We start from the raw sequence: 302 nt of genomic DNA, 5'->3' as shown, positions 1-302 counted from the left end.
TTTAATCCATATTTATATTTATTTAATTTGATCGAATAAATTTTTCGAGAATTCAAATTTTGTGCTTCAGGCAACTTAAATTCCTCAAGAATTTTCATATCAATATCAAATGAGCCATATAAATAGGTTGTAACTATATTCATTAGACGCATTCAATCTTCTCATATATTGCTAAACTAGTTAATATAGAATTGTAATTGCACCCACCATAGAGAATATCTTTCATTTTCAATACTAGATCTTTAGAGAAAACCTTGTGCGATAAGCCCTGCTTTATATCTCATAATCTCATTTTTCTCATT

Source organism: Theobroma umbraticum, unplaced genomic scaffold (genome assembly GCF_002168275.2).
Source record: "Theobroma umbraticum cultivar Fairchild unplaced genomic scaffold, ASM216827v3 scaffold_56.0, whole genome shotgun sequence".
NCBI classification, from domain to species: Eukaryota; Viridiplantae; Streptophyta; class Magnoliopsida; order Malvales; family Malvaceae; genus Theobroma; species Theobroma umbraticum.
Note: the sequence above shows the minus strand (reverse complement) of the source record.